We start from the raw sequence: 16,942 nt of genomic DNA, 5'->3' as shown, positions 1-16,942 counted from the left end.
GAATGTGGCTTCTTTCAGGAAAGAGTACCCACCAATGCCTTGTCTATTGCTAGAATAGCTCTACATGCCAGGAAGACCAGGACATCTTGCCATACACACTGTTATAAGTTTCTGGGGTGCCTGGACTCCCCTTCTACTTACACTGGATTTGGCATGTTAAAATACAAGCCAGTAGCCTGCCTGGTAATGGCCCACAGAAGATGCAACTTTAGGGAGACAAATGGAGTGGCTCTGTGTCCCTCCCCTCAACTCAGAATTAGTTAGAAAGCCAAAAGCCTTTGAAGTGGAGTTTTAGAGTTGGAAGGAGAGCAGTTGTTTTCAGGATTGCAGCTGGAGGAAAAATAGTTGCAGTCTGTTAAACGCAGCAAGTTGAGCTGATTTCTGCCGGCATCCAAGACGGTGGCCATGGGAGAAGCAAGAACCTCTTGGAGTGTTAATGCTGTGAGTCCCTCCATTTTAAGCTCATGTTGTATATATGTGACAATAAACTATATATCATAAAGACACCACAGTCCCTGCTGTGCCTCCTTTCCAAAAGGAAACAAGGAACCCAGAACCCTGGAATCTCACACTCGGTTGGTGTGTATCACAGAATAGTTCTCTATGCCAGGAGGACCAGGGGATCTTGTCATACATATTAATTCACCAGCTTCTCTTAGAATGTACCATTTCAGGCTATTAGATGGATGAATGTTTAAAGGTTCGATCATAAATAACTCTGCACATAGGAGAATGCCATATTAGAGTCAGGCTGAACATTTCTCACTGCCATGCCAACTGTTAGATGAGGAAGCCAACTGTGCAAGCCGGTCAGGAAGGAACTGAAGCATGGGGGCCCACTAAGACCAGAGGAGTCCTTGACTCTGGGCTTCTCTGAACAAAGAACAGAAACTATGGATGAGCCACTTCTTACAGAATAAATGGTGGCACTTCACACCGCAAGAGAAGAGCTTCATGATCAATGAGGGGTTGCGCCCGCCCAGCACCCCCTGGGGGGAAAATATGCTTCCCCAAAGTCTAGTCTGTGGCATTGCCTTAAGCAGCCCTTCGTCTCTCTTGAAGCAGTCAGACTCTGGATCTGTGTTATTTTAAATCTGCATTTTAATCCCCCAGTGCTGCAAATAACCTGAAATCAAAGGCAACTGAAGAAGAAAATAATACCCATCTCATATAAACACACACAAGCTTGCAGATGGATGACTCTGGAAGTAATGAGGCTGGGAAAGACATAATGTCAGACTCCTCCCCTCCAACATTCAGCCACGGTATCTAAAGGCTTGCAACTTTCTGCAGAATCCAGGACTCAGTTCTTTGGCTTCATGGTAAAAGCCTCAGTCATGACACAGCAAGCATAGGGAGCGCTGTCATTCCAGCTTTGTAGGAACCCTGATGTGAGCTCTCTTCTGAGTAGTTTCCAAGAGGGTTACTGTGCTCATCAGTAGCCAAAAAAAAACAACAACCCAGCAACCCTGAACTGATGACATAGACCTTCATGGTGGTTGACATATGTTCAAATCTCTCTTTGGTTATATGTACATGTGTTGCAAAGCCAGGAGGAAATACATCCAAATGGGAGGCGTAGGGTGTAATTTTTAATGTCCCCCCACTGAGCCAGTGTGGTGTAGTGGTTAAGAGCGGTACTCTTGTAATCTGGGGAACCGGGTTCTCGTCTCCGCTCCTCCACATGCAGCTGCTGGGTGACCTTGGGCCAGTCACACTTCTCTGAAGTCTCTTAGCCCCACTCACCTCACAGAGTGTTTGTTGCAGGGGATGAAGGGAAAGGAGAATGTTAGCCGCTTTGAGACTCCTGAAGGGGAGTGAAAGGCGGGATATCAAATCCAAACTCTTCTTCTTCTAAAAGACAGGTACACGAAACATCTCCTGGCAAAGTAGGAAATAAGCCTAGTGGATAGATGGGGAGCTGGAAACTCCTTTTTACTGTGCTAGCTTTCTTCCTCAGGTGTGGGAGCATTTAAATTGGCACTCCATCTAGCTGTCCATCTAGATCTATATTGTCTACACTGACTGGCAGTGACTCCCTGGGATTTTAGGCAAGAGACATTCCCAGTCCTACTTGGAGATGCCAGAGATTGAGCGCAAGACTTTCTGAATGTAAAGCTGATGCTCTTCCCTGAACTACGGCTCTTTAGCTTCAGGCCACACTTCAATGCTGTTCACCTCAACCCTCTGCCACCTTACTCTGAAGTACGTTCCATTGTGTTCAGTGGGGCTTACTGCCAACTGAGTGTACATTAAATCACAGCTCCTGTCTGGTTAGAGACAGAGCCTACAACCTCATATTTACCCACTTATTTGCATGGCCCATTATATATATATATTTTCCCCCCAGTGTGCTTGCAAACTGTGACTATATTTATCCAGCTCTAGGAAAGGAGGAGGGGGTGGGGGTGGGACGGGGCAGCAGGTGCCCCTGGGAGGGGAGAGTAGCTTATTCATAACAGGCTCTGGGAAGCTGAGTTTAGTTTCTTGTCCTTGCCAGAACTTTGTTGTTGCTAGTCAGACTGAACACGTATATTTACATGTATGCTTAGAACCAGCAGATCCCATTTATAGATTTGTAGTTCTCTGGAGTATTTCAGCGTTAGCAGGAAGGAATCATGCCTGTAAATCTAAGCACACACTGTAGCACATTGGCTAGAGAATTCTGGGCCGCTGTCCATACACAATCACCCTTACTTGTCCCTTACCCTTGTTCCACTTTCTAAAAATTCTCTGGGGTAAATTTTTTTCCCCCCAGAAAAGAACATAACCCTGCCAGTGAAAAGGCATTTCAGGCCTTGGACCAATCCAAATGGACTTAGCACGCATCTGCTCGTCCCGTGCCTAAAAAGCACGGCTCTGAGTGGCTTTCTGCTTGTTCCATGCTTTCTAGGCACGTGTCCAAGCAGTTTTGTTTGCCCCACAACTTCCCCCTGGAAAACCCGCTCATTAGTGCTGAATCAGAGCAAACGTAAATCTACAGGAAACCCAACTGACATTTGGTCCAATTCAGCAGTAAAGATTGAGTTTGGATGAGCCCTCAAACTTTTCTCCAGCTAGCAAAGGCCCAAGATCAGTGATGGCCAAACTTGGCCCTCCAGCTGTTTTGGTACTACAACTCCCATCATCCCTAGCTAACAGGACCAGTGGTCAGGGATGATGGGAATTGTAGTCCCAAAACAGCCAGAGGGCCAAGTTTGGCCATCACTGCTCAAGATAGTTCACCTTGGCACATTAACTTCCATCTTTTTTCTGTAATAATTTTAATCAAATTTTCTGTTTTACAATTTCAAATTAACATATTACAAACTTTAAATAGTCAATGACTTTCCTTCTCTATCCATGGTTCATTTTACATATCATACATCCCTGCATATTTTACTATAACCATCCCCTGCCACAGCCGCCACAGCACACCCAACTCCACCTCTTACAATGTCTGCTGTGATGTCCCAGTGATATTTGTTATTTAAATCTTGCACTGGCCAACCCACAGCCGAGGCTCTCAAAACCGTCTTACAGGAGAAAACAATAAAATAGTACACTGTAAGACAAACCACAGGGGAGCAGGATAAAATGCCAGCATAAGACCCAATCAGATTCAGACCAATAATCCTAAAAGGGCAACTGAGCAAGGTGTCACCAGACACTGAATACAGAACAGGGGCAATGCATGGCAGATCTCCCTGGGGTAGGACTCCTCAAGATGGGGTGTCCCAAAAGGTTGCACCCTCTGGAAGACAGCTGCCTTTCTTCCAAAAGGCCTCCCGGGTTGATCCCCAAGGCAGGTACAAGTTAGGAAATGCTTCAGGAGCCACTAAACATCACAAGGAAGCTTAACAGGCAGTCTGAGCAACAAGTTCACATCCCAGATGTGGGAGGAGGATCTTTTGGATGGGAAGCCAGGAAGCAGGGCTGGCCTGCCTCACCGCTGGAGGGGGCATGAATAGAGGAGAGGAACAGGGGAAGGGAGGGAAGTATGCAAGCCAAACTACAGAACAGGGCATTGAGCAGCCTCAGTCTCCGTAGATGTGTCCAGAGAGGGAGAAGCACAAGTGGCAAAACGAATGAGCCTGGAGCAAGCTCAGCCAGAGCTCTTCCATTCCCCGTTGCTTCCTCCCCAGTCAGCAGAGCGGATGTTGGATGATTGCACAGCAAAAATCCCTCTGATGCCAAGACAAAAAAACAAAACAAAAAACCCTGTATGAGAACAAAGAGAGCAAATGGTGCCACACCCTGAAATTATAAGAACAAGGGCTGTACTGAGTCATATCACTCATCCGCTCCCCACCCCCTACCCCCACCCCAGGAGACCGTGGATGATCCAGGAGGCTTTGGGCATCTGGGTGGGAGGCCCACACACAGAGCCAGAGCCTTGGAGAGAGAGACAGAGAGAGAGAGAGCATACACACACACACACACACACACACACACACACACACACACACACAATCATAGAAACACCCAAGGCAAGAGTCATGGAAACAATACATACACAGGCAGGCAGGCAGGATCAGAAGGCGAACATCTGGGAGATATATAGACAGGAAAACGCTGGCCTAGAGAACAGCACGGCAAATTTCTATACAGAATGTATGACATGGAAGGGAACAGGCTGTGTCCAGATACAAACACTCACTGCTGCACAAAGCCTTCCCCAGATTCTCAGGTTTTTATTTACGAATCTGCAGTTGTTATGACATTTGAAGGATCCAGGTGCCTTTCATTCCCCACCCCCCACAAGCCCTCAATTCAGAAAATGAACCACAAGTAGCAGTATGCTGATTCATATGGCATGGGTGAGTTTTTCCAACTACCATTACTTTTGCTCATTTGCTTCTCTGTCCGTGTCTTGTAGAGAAAACCAAAGAAGAAAACTGAAGCCTGGAGAAAGACGCTTGTTTCCAAAGAGCTGAAAGAGTCATTGTTGATTGTGGTGTGTACATTTCTCTGTAGAGTCTAGCAGGTTTGGAATTGCTTCAAAACTCCACAAAACCTGTTTGATGAGAGGTGGCAGAGGGATAAGGGAAATGTGTGTAAACCATGGGAAGCACCTCTCTGAAGAACCATTGTCTGCCTGTGGCCTTACAGTGCTACCCTAAATCATGTTTACTCAGACGTAAGTTTCACTGTGTTCAGTGGGGCTTCCTCCCTAGTACGGAAGATGGCTACCTTCCCATCCTAAAAACTGATGGGCATCACGAAAAAAAGAGAAAATGCTTCATCAAAAAAGATGGCAGACCCTTGTTTGCATAAAATTCCCATATGCTATTTTATGTGTAAATTTAGAAACAGTTTATATAATTTAAATAGAAATACAGTACATTTCACCAAGTGGGAAAGACTGACTAGGAGGCCAACTCAGTCTGCTGTCCAATGCTCTTGATGGACAGCTGGATGAAAAGAAGGAGGTTTTAGACCCTTTGGAAGCCCATGGTGACCGGTTTGCAAAGCACTTTGAGGATAAAGTCACTTGCCTCCCTAGAAATCTTAATGCCACAGGAAAAGGCATAGTATCAAATTTTTGCAAACTTACTATTCATTTGATACTATTATTCATTTGATACTGTCTTGTTTGGGATTGTGGGTCCCAAATTGTTGCAAAATAATGATCAATAATGATCAAAACCGAAAAGAAATCTCAATGCCACATTTATTGCAGTTTCCTCCAGTGCCGTGTCCATCACAATATCTGCAGATTCAGTTTATGCAGCCTGATGATGTGCACCTGGTGCTTCCAATGATGTGTCCAATGACATGCTCCCTTCACCCTTGCACCTCTGGGCTTATTAAACCACGTTGATGGGATATGACAGGGTGTGGCCAACACATCTTTGCGAGAGGGACTGATTCCGGCACACTTGAAAGAAGTGATGATCCAACCACTCCTGAAAATGCCCACCCTGGACCAATTTGCACCCTGTTGGGTGCAAATACCCGATTTGCAGAGGTGATGCCCAGTATCCAAAATGATTAGCATTAATCCACATGTAATCAGGGCCATACAAAAGCAGCAGACAACAGCGCCCATAATTAGCAACAAAGTAAAAAAGGGAGGCGTATATCTTTAACATTTCCATCGGCAGTGACTACTGCAGTGAGGAAGAGAGAAATGAGTCAGAATTTCCTGCTTTGAATCCAGCCACTGCTATACAGTGGTACCTCAGGTTAAGTACTTAATTTGTTCCAGAGGTCCGTTCTTAACCTGAAACTGTACTTAATCTGAAGCACCACTTTAGCTAATGGGGCCTCCTGCTGCTGCCGTAGCAAGATTTCTGTTCTCATCCTGAAGCAAAGTTCTTAACCTGAAGCACTATTTCTGGGTTAGCGGAGTCTGTAACCTGAAGCATATGTAACCCAAGGCACCACTGTAGTCCCACTGGTGGGTCTTAGGCAAGCTCCTCTTGCTCAGCCTCAGCTTCCCATCTGCAGTATTTAGTTAAAATTATTTATTATTACTGCCTTTCCTCCAAAGAATTCAAGGTGGTATACACAGTTACCCCACTATCCCCATGTGGGGGAAGGTTAGGTTGAGAGATTATTACTGATGAAAGGGCAGCTTCATGGCTGAGTAGGTATTTGAACCCAGGTCTCCCAGGTCCTACCTAGATCAACACTCCATCCCAGGCTTCCTCAACCTCGGCCCTCCAGATGTTTTTGGCCTACAACTCCCATGATCCCTAGCTAGCAGGACCAGTGGTCAAGGATGCTGGGAATTGTAGTCTCAAAACATCTGGAGGGCCGAGGTTGAGGAAGCCTGCTCTAACCACTACACCACACTGGTTCTGATTACACACTGCCATGATTACTCAACGCAGGGTGGTGGCCTTGATGTGGGAGGCTGCTTTGCACTGTTGGGCCATTAACTCAGTGATGCCTTCCTTGGCTCACTGGGATCTTAGGTGGGAAAGGATCTTTCCCTGTCTTGGTCCCTAGGATCCTTTTGACTGGAGATGCCAGCGGCAGATGCCCGGGGGCTTCTGCTCACAAAGAGGGTGCTGCACCCCTGAGCTAAGACACCTCCAGCTAGCTGCCAAGTCCTCTTCACTGGCCTGATTACAAATCCACACACCACAGCTTGTTGTTTTCCAAAACAGGGCTAGCAAAATAGAAAACCACATAACTTCTACAGATAGACAGACAGACAGACAATTAGATGGATAAACCATGGTGAGTCGTCTCCCTTCCTTGTAGGCTCATTTTCTGCAATCACAAAGTTGCAGGCAAAAGGTTTGTTCTTTTTGAGTTCAGTTACAATACAAAATCCAGTCCTTGAGGTGCTTTTAATGGTGGCATTTATAAAAGAGGGAGGGGAGAATTAAGTGCTCAAAACGGTGTAGGCACAGGGGGAAGAACATTGTCTCTGTAGCTGTGGCTAATTGGCAAACCTGTCTGGTACTTTCACCAAACCGGCATCATCCAGAGGCCCAGAATGAAAATGGGATTGGGCTCCCACATGAGTAGCCAAGTGGAATAGGCAGTTTTAGTAGGTGCAGTCTGCATGACAAAGAACAACTGCCGGCATTGCATTTCCTCCATTTCTCAAGGCGCAGGAGAGCCTGTAGTCTTTCCTACACCTGGCCATGGCCCCTGTCAGGATGAAGCTGCACATCAGGCTGGCTGCTCTTAGACCTATCCCACCTCATTGGTTGTGCTCTGGTCCCCTCCCACACTGCCCTTCCTGCTGCTTGGATATCCAGCCCAGGTCACTCTGGGACGCCTTTGTTCTTGATGACTTCCTGCCTGCTCAGTTGGCCCCCTCCCCATCCGTGCTCTGTCTTGCAGCCAATTGCATGCTCACCTGTTGCCCAATATCCTTGAATGGGTTCCAAGGCAGGTAAGAAAGGCGGGGGAGGAGGAGGGAAGAGTGGAAAATACTCTTGCCACACCCAGCCTGATAAGAATTTGCAGCTGTGGCTGTTGACATGGCAACACTTTCTTCGGAGTTTTGTTTTTGCATTATATATGTTTTTAACCTGGTGCGTGATGCAGGTTGGGACGCGGGTGGCGCTGTGGTTTAAACCACAGAGCCTAGGACTTGCCAATCAGAAGGTCAGCAGTTCGAATCCCAGCGACGGGATGAGCTCCCGTTGCTCGGTCCCTGCTCCTGCCAACCTAGCAGTTCAAAAGCACGTCAAAGTGCAAATAGATAAATAGGTACCACTCCAGCGGGAAGGTAAACGGCGTTTCCGTGCGCTGCTCTGGTTTGGCTGAAGCGGCTTAGTCATGCTGGCCACATGACCCGGAAGATGTACGCCGCAACCCCAGAGTCGGTCACGACTGGACCTGGTGGTCAGGGGTCCCTTTACCTTTACCTATGATGCAGGTTGTTGTTGTTTAGTCGTTTAGTCATGTCCGACTCTTCGTGACCCCATGGACACCCAAATAAAAGGGCAGAGAGCAAAATTTTGACATGCTAGCATTCAGGGGTACCACTTTATCTGTTTGGGCCACTGACCTGTTTCTCACCCTTTATTTATTGTGTTTTTTATCCCACTTTTTCTCCAAGGAATTCAGGGTGGTGCACATGGTCCATCCTTCTCCCTATTTCATCATCACAACGATCCTGTGAGGTAGGCTAGGATTAGAGAGGGAAACTGGCCAAGGGGTGAGGATACAGAATTTATTCACACTGTTGACAAAGTAAGAGATAAATTTGAGGAAATGTATGATAAGCAGCTGGTTTAGGTAGAGAATTGGGAGATCTAGTGACCAGCGAGTATTGCCTTGAAACCTTTCATTTCCACTGCATTCTATTTACTTTGTTATGTGTGAGCCAAACACACAGAGAGAAAAATCTCACCGCCGATATCTGTATCTGTAGCGGCCTCTTGTGGCCAAAGGGGTGCCTCGACCTCCCAAAAGGGTCACCAAAATCCTCATCGCAAGCCCATGTTTTGTTTCTGAGCCTTTCTTGCCAGCAGCATCAGCCTCTGGAGGGGAGGGGCAGAGCCAGGTCCCAGGGGGAGGAGGAGGCAGAGAGAGTGGGAAGGGCGACTCTTGCAACTCTGGACATGATGCAAAACTGAGACCACTCTCCTAGCAAATCTTCCCTTCTTTGGAAAATCGTCACCGACAGCTGCAGCAAATGTGGTGATTCAGATTTTCCCCAGGAGAACATGATCCAAATGTTATCAGCAGCCTCTTCTCTCAGGAACAGGCAGAGGGAGAAAGTCATGATTCCAGGGCATCTCCTGGGCCTGCAGCATTCAGGTGAAGTAGGAAAGCTGGCTAAAGGCAGCTGAGCAAAGCATTTCCCCTAGTGGGAAAGGGACCAATCATCCATATCTGCGGTACCCTCCTGACTGAGAACTGAGACCCCAGGGAGCTGACTCTCCTGCCTTTGGGCACTTTCCCAGCCCTTCCCTTCATTTCTGTGTAGGATGACCAGAGGAAAATGAGGCCAGGGCCCTTTGGATATTGGCCATGCAAGCAGCTGACCCTGCCAAAATCCCCTCTTCTACTACACAACCCTTAGGGGGCCTGTCCTAGGCTTCCTCTGACCACTCTGTTTGTAGGGCAAGAAAAGTCCCCCTTGTGGAATTCCTTTACGAACCCTCAACATGAAGTCACAGGAAGAGCTCTGCTAGAACAAAATCACTCTAATGCTCTCTGTGGATCATGGTGGCTGGGGCTGGTGGTATTGTACCCCAAATCATCTGGAGGGCACCAGGTTGGGGAAGCTTGTAGTACCATAGTGGAAGCAGCCTTGGACCAGTAACTACCTGCATCCTAACCTACCTCACAGGGTTGTTATGAGAATAAAATGGGGGTGTAGGACCATGCTTCTTGGAGGAAAGGCAGGATAATATTGTTATAAGTGTTTCAAGTAAATATGAGACTATTTATGTCACATTTTTGAAGAAGAAAAATTATTGTTGCAGCATAAAACACTTCATAAGCATAGACAGTGGAACAGACGCCCTTGGGAGGTTTTGGACTCTCCTTCCTTGCAGGTTTTTAAGCTTCTTCTTCTTTGGCGATCACTCATAGCCGAGTAAGATTGCCTTCCATGAACAGTCTTAGCAGTGAGTCCGTAGGTGACTGTGGAGGCCAATTCTGGATCCACACATCCTTCCACAGTGGGGACATAGGTTTCCAGGCAGGAGTTGATCATGGTGAGGGTTTGCCAAAAAGCGCCTTCCTCTTAGCTTGTTCTCCCTTTTGTCCTGAGTTTTAAAGCAGAGGTTGGATGGCCATCTATCCTGTATGATCTAATTGAGATTCCTGTATTGCCAGGGGTTGGACTAGATGATCCTCAGGGTCCCCTCCAACTCTCCAATTCTATGAGTCCTTACAACAACCCTGTTTGGTAGGCCATGTCTAATTTGTTTGCTGAGTATTGGGCGGGTGTGTGTGGGCTGAGGCTGAGAGAAAGCCGTTTGACTACCTCTTGGCAATGAGGGCCTGGCAAGGGGTGGTTTGCTGTTATGCTGAACCTGTTCTCAGGGTGCCTCTTGATACAACTTTCCCTTTTCGCTTAGTCTGTGGATGCCAACCCTGAGCCTTAAGTGCTTCTGCAATTACATAAATAACAACTGTTCTGTAATGGATGGGCTGGGCTTCCCCTGCAGCAGAAGCAAAAAGCTGAAGGGTGAATAATGGCGGGACTTAAAGTTCCGCCTGAAAAACTGGAGAAGATCCAAGCCCCATTTTCTGCCTGCACCTCCCAGCAGCCAGCGGCAGTAAAAACAGCACACAGAAAATGAGGGAAACAATCACTGAAGAGCTCTGATGGAATCAGGAAAGGGAGACAGCAAAGAAGGAGGAACACTAAAGGGGGAGATCTCTACACCTGGGGTAAAAGAGTGAAAGGGCTCCATTTAAATGAAAAGGTTGCTTCCAGACAACCTGCTCATTCAGCATTCATCCTGATATTTGCAGGGAGTTTACATTATGCCAGCTGTTCACTGAGCATTCATTCCAGTTTGCTCATCTGGAGGCTATGCAATGTGGCATCAAACAACTGTCATGAGACACCTTCCCATGCAATTTGCCGTTACTTTCATTATTGAAAAAAGTCCAGTTTAGAGCAGGAAACAGATTTCTTCTGCAAGAACGCCAAATCAACTTTAACTGCCCTACCTGAATTTGCTGGTGCAGTGGTACCTCGGGTTAAGAACTTAATTCGTTCTGGAGGTCCGTTCTTAACCTGAAACTGTTCGTAACCTGAAGCACCACTTTAGCTAACAGGGCCTCCCGCTGCCGCTGTGCCGCTGCTGCACGATTTCTGTTCTCATTCTGAAGCAAAGTTCTTAACCTGAGGTACTATTTCTGGGTTAGTGGAGTCTGTAACCTGAAGCGTATGTAACCTGAAGTGTATATAACCCAAGGTACCACTGTATGTGATTACATCCCACCTGAAAATAGCAGCCACGCCCCAGGAGTTGTGCCATAGCAGGGTCACCGCTGGGTAAACCAATGGAGTGCTAAGAACATGCATAGGGTGGTAGTGGATCTTGGGGTGACGGACACTGCAGCAGCCTTCTCCCACCGGGTGTTCTGATCTACAGCTCCCATTAGCCCCAGCCATCATTGCCTGGGGAGGGGGGCAGCGGCAGGCTGGGGAAGGCTGCACTACAGGCATATACACTGGTGTGACAGTCATTCCCTTTCACTAAGCAGCTCTGGGAATTCTGTGGGGCAGGTGGGCATGAGATATTTAAGCAAATAATTCCCAGTACCCTCATCAAACAACAATGCCCCAGAACCATAGCAAGTCAAATGGATGACTGACATAAATAACCCAGAATTGGATAGTAACTTTATCAGTACCAACTAAAAAGTCACAAATATGTGTCAGGTTTTTGCAGAATTCTTCATCAGGCAAGATGCTATGCAAGGCAAGGGGCAGGGGGATGAGGAAAACTAAAAATCAAACCAGAAATAACAACCACAACAACCACAACAACAAGGTTGGATGTTATTGCTATGAAGTTCGAAGATGGAGACTGCAGACTAACTTCTCTACTATACTGTAAATGTGTGTGTGATTCTGCCTTATTTTGGCAGGCGATATGGGAGAAGGGAGAGAGAGAGAGAGAGAGAGAGAGAGAGAACAAGACAAAAGACAAAAGAGCAAGGATTTGGACGGAAAGAGGCAAGCTTTGTGTTCTCTCTTTTTCATGGTTGTGGAAGTCAGTCTGAAGAAAATGAAGCAATTAAATCAGCGGATCTTGATTTGCCAATGGAGTGTGGTTTGCACACAAACCTCCTTGTGGAGGAGGAGCTGGAGGTGGGGAGTCTCTAGCTAGCAGCGAGCCACAGAGATTGCTAAATACAAATCGATTTTGCTTAATGACTTGGAAGGCTGAAAATGCAGTTGGCTGATGATGGAAGGAGGAGAAGGAAGAAGAAGGGAGATACAGGGAAGAGGTGCAGGACAACCAACAGAATGAATGCTTCTGCTGGGCTTGAGGAAAGGGTGTGGAGGAGGTGGAAGAAAACCTCATTTGTGCCAAATGTGCTTAAGTGGCTGGTCACCTGAGAAAAGGATATTATAGGCCATTCTCCGAAAGAGTTGCTGACTAGATAATTGGAAATTTGGATAAAGGAGTGCAGTTTAAGACTCTTCCTTATACAGTCGTACCTCGGGTTACAGACGCTTCAGGTTGCGCATGCGCAGAAGTGCCAAATCGCAACCCGTGCATGCGCAGACGCAGTGCTGTGGGTTGCGAACGTGCCTCCCACACGGATCACGTTCGCAACACGAGCATCCACTGTACCTGCAACTCCCCATGGCACCACCTCTCTCTCCCTCAGCCCCTTCAGACTGTCAGTATTTTGCAGGAACCTGAGAAGAGGTGTGATAGCCATCTTCAAATATCTAAAGGGCTGTCACAGGGAAGAAGGAGCAAGCTTGTTTCCTGCTGCTCCAGAGGGCCAGGTCTGAACCAATGGATTCAAATGACAAGAAATGAGATTCCAACTAAATGTTAGGAAGAACTTTCTGACAGTAAGAGCTGTTTGACAGTAGAACAGTGGAATCTCCTTCACTGCAGGTTTTAAAGCAGAGGATGGATGGCTGTCATGGATGCTTTAGCTGAGATTCCTGCATGGCAGGGGTTGGACTAGATGACCATCGGAGTCCCTTCCAAGACTACAATTCTATGAAACCACAACTTAGGTCAGTGCAATGCAAGCAGCAGATTCACTACAGGAGGAACAATGTGGCCATGGTATCGTTTTCAGCAGCACACACATTTGCTGATTTGTACTAAGCCATAGTTTGGCTTAATGTTACATGTGAATGAGATCATTGCATTCCAGCTAGGCTGTTCATTAATTGTACCAACGACTGTTAAAGTGTTGCTATCACCCAGCACGGCCAATGATCAGGGATAACAGGTGTTTAACCCAACATCTGGAGGGCCAGAAGTTGTCCCCCAGCTCTCCCCTAAAATGACAGGTCTGAAGCTTTGGGGTGCTTGTCAACCCACCTTTGTCATTAGGGGCACGTGGCCTCTGAGGCTTGGAGCACCCAGAGCCTTAGACTGCTGCACCAGCTACAGCCCTACCTGGACAGAATGCAGCTTCAATTATCCATGCCCTGATAATCTCCTGTTGTTGTATGTGGAGCTACTTTTGAAAACAACCCAGGAACTTTAGTTGGTAGAAATTATCGCTGCCTGGGTGCTAATGAGGACTGGGCAGGTTGTTATGGAAATATTATGCTTATCACCTTCACTGACTCCTAGTCAATCTCCAGGCTCAATTTAAACTGCTGGTTTTGACTGTTGAAGCTATTCATGGCCTGTGTCCTTGGTACCTGAAGTATTGCCTCATCTCACATGCTCCTGGACCCTGAGATCATCACCTGGGGCTCCTTTGTGTGTTGATGCCAGGTGAGATACAACCAGGTGAGGAACTTTTCAGCAGTGGTCCCTTAGTTGTGGAACACCATCCCAAAATGGCTACTTTAATATCATTCCAGCACCAAGCAGATGCCTTTTTACATACCCAGTTTTCTAAACAATGTTATGATTTTGCACCGTTTTAGTTCTGTGGATTTTTATTCCTCTGCTCTCCATTTCAAATTGGCTTGTTGTAGCAACATTCCTTTCTCTCTGCAATGTGTGTAGTTAAACTAATGTGTTACTTTATAGTGGTGGGTGTTATATTGGCTGTACCTTGTTTGTTTGTTTGTTTACAACTTTGCTTCCATATAACTTATCCTCACTGAAAGCATTGATTCCTACCCTGTTAGATAGTTATACATGATAATTTTGTTTTCATTAGCTATGTGCATGCAGGTTTTCTTTAATGCTGCCAAATAAGGAAAATATGGCTTTCCTGTGAAGGAATGTGCAGTTGTCAGTATTAAAGAATTCTTAAACATCTATGCACTGACTTTGGCTAGTTCACACGAAGCAAAACACATCACACACAGAGCAGAAAGGTACTGTGAGTGTTGTCACTGATAGAAAATGTCAGTGGGTGGGTGATAAAATCTATTCCGTCCTAATAGTGCATGGTCTGATTGTTGCATACTTTCAAAGAGCAGGATAGATGGATAAAAATTTGATGTAGGAACTGTCTGTTATACACCAAAGTTTTATCCATTTATCCAGCTCTTTGAAAGTATGCAACAACCAGACCATGCACTAGTAGATCAAATATCAGGGCTCTGGGAGCTAATTTTTCTTGCTTAAGTAGAACCTGAGTAACAAGATTCATTCTATCTACATTTTGTGCTATCTAATTTGCATCTTTTCCATGATGCGCTCACAAATTATTTCAGTACATTGCAGATCTCTTCCAGTCATTCTGAACTCATGAAGGCTCAAATTGGGCAAAAAGTTAGTGCACCAAACTCCTATATACTGGCTAGGTACAAAAGTGTATTATAGGGCTGTTCCTTTAAATGTGGCTTAGTGGGGAAATACTACAGAAAATTTAATGAAGAGTGTTTAAACTAGGGTCTGAAGGAGAATTGCCTATTCAAATTACTGATATTACCTAGTCCCCTAGCGGGTAGGGTTGCCACTAAACTCATTTTCTAAGTACTTCCCTTCCTGCCCCAATTCTCCTAAACCCCACTCTGCTGTCCAAAATTTACCACTACATTTTTCCCTAGGACAGGGCTATCTCTGCTTCTGGAGCACAGCACGTTCTGAATCTGCCATAAGTTGCATTGTCCTTGGAAATGGTCATCGCCTCAGGCTTTATCATCTTGCTTACCCCCTTCCCCTGCAGATGACACACCACCATCTGGTTGCTAGCTATGTCCACAAACAGAGAGCAGCAGGGCTAACTCAAGGCATCTGATTGCAGCCCACAACAGTTCCCATGTCCCTCTACTCCCCTTCCCCAAACAGGTTATTTCTAGGATAAACTAGAAAGAGGTGTCTGGGCTTGCCATTTCACAAGTTGACTCCTTTTTTGTTATTTTTATGCCATAGAAGGCTCTTTTCTACCAGCCCAGCTGACCCTCACTGGTAACCTTGCTGGCAGTTTTAACGTTAGATAGATTTAGGTGGGTATTTATACACACACGAAACATTGTTCAAGTTAACAGCATTCCTACGCTATTGAGTCAAACGCCTCCACAAATAGAGGGGAGAGACATGTGGCTTGCACTACTCGGTGTTTTATTATTATTTTAAAAAATAACCCTTTATTCCTCTTAAATATGCTTTGTGTAGTTAGCCAAGAGAGGCATGGGTTCACAGTGCAACTGCACTTCTGACCTGAAATTCAAAGCCAAGAAGGGAGCAAGCCAGGGCGAGTAACCTTATCCCTGGACAAGGAAGCTGAAGAAAGCTGAGTGAGGAGGACTGAGCAGCAGCAGCAGGGCGGGCTTATTGCCCGTGGGTGTTGAATGATGCATTTTGCTGCCTGGACAATTGTCCTCCAGGCAGGAAGAGCTCAGTTAGCAAGTAGGGCTTGGGGGAGCTACATAAGGCCAAATGCCTTTTGCAGGGATGATGCCATATTAATGTACAGTAATACTAGGACTGTTCTCCTGCCACTCCTCTGTGATGCCTTCTGCTCCTTCAAACCCCTCATATTTTGCCAGCCACCCTTTAGAGCTTGCTACCTTAGTCATCTTTGCCCAATTAAAGTTCATTCTTAACCTGCAATCCTATTACAGTGGTACCTCTGGTTAAGAGGAGTCTCCTTCTTTGGAGGTCTTTAAGCAGAGGCTTGACAACCATATGTCAGGAGTGCTCTGATGGTGTTTCCTGCTTGGCAGGGGGTTGGACTCGATGGCCCTTGTGGTCTATTCCAACTCTATGATTCTATGTTTCTATGATTCTAAGAACTTAATTCGTTCTGGAGGTCCGTTCTTAACATGAAACTGTTCTTAACCTGAGGTACCACTTTAGCTAATGGGGCCTCCCGCTGCCACCGCACAATTTCTGTTCTCATCCTGAAGCAAAGTTCTTAACCCGAGGTACTATTTCTGGGTTAGCAGAGTCTGTAACCTGAAGCGTCTGTAACCTGAAGCGTCTGTAACCCGAGGTACCACTGTACATGCCTACCTAAGAAGCAGCCCTACAGAACGCAGTGGGACTGAGCTGGCATACAAAAGATTGCGCAGCAAGGCTATGCATTTCCTAACACCCACCCATTACTACTCTGGTCTCATCCTTTCCTCCTCTCCCCCTCTCCCTCTCCCATCACAAAACCAGACATTTAGTCTTCCTGCCCACCACACCTTGGGAACATAACAGGAGCGAGTACTGGAAAGCACACATCCATGACCCTTGGCATGCACAGGTGTCTCCTCAGTTTCTAGACATTCCTGTATTTCATGTAAGCATTCACATGTGGCTGCCAACATACATGCAAAGGGGGGGGGGGTGATGGAACTAGAGAGGGTTAAAGAGGCTTGCTCCTTCCCAGCCCCTCCCAACACAGCCTTCCTCTTGCCGCTGCTGAAAGTTCAGACAGAGCCAAGCGCCAACCACTCTGCCTCTGGCACTGGGAGGCGAGTGGA

This window comes from Podarcis muralis, chromosome 7 (genome assembly GCF_964188315.1).
Source record: "Podarcis muralis chromosome 7, rPodMur119.hap1.1, whole genome shotgun sequence".
Taxonomy (NCBI): domain Eukaryota; kingdom Metazoa; phylum Chordata; class Lepidosauria; order Squamata; family Lacertidae; genus Podarcis; species Podarcis muralis.
Note: the sequence above shows the minus strand (reverse complement) of the source record.